We start from the raw sequence: 318 nt of genomic DNA, 5'->3' as shown, positions 1-318 counted from the left end.
GTCTATTTCCTCGTTGTATCTCAAAAAATAGATAGGAAGATAAAAAAGAAAGTCTGTTTCGCCACCGGATTTCGAAAAGAAAAAAGGAAAAAAAAGATAATAAACACGAGGAAACGAAAAAAAAGAAAAAAATGACAATCGATAGCACGAGAAACGCATCTGGAACTGACTGCATGAAGACTAGAAGGCATTATACAGGATTTCAGACGAATGGATGAGCTTAATTAAAAATAAAAGAAAAACAGCTTAAAAAAAAGAAATTAAGAATTTAAGGAGGAAAATTATCGAATGACTTAAGTGCGTCCCAAATTTCGAGAG

The sequence above is a fragment of the Penaeus monodon genome, chromosome 29 (genome assembly GCF_015228065.2).
Source record: "Penaeus monodon isolate SGIC_2016 chromosome 29, NSTDA_Pmon_1, whole genome shotgun sequence".
Classification (NCBI taxonomy): Eukaryota; Metazoa; Arthropoda; class Malacostraca; order Decapoda; family Penaeidae; genus Penaeus; species Penaeus monodon.
This window is presented reverse-complemented; position numbering follows the sequence as displayed.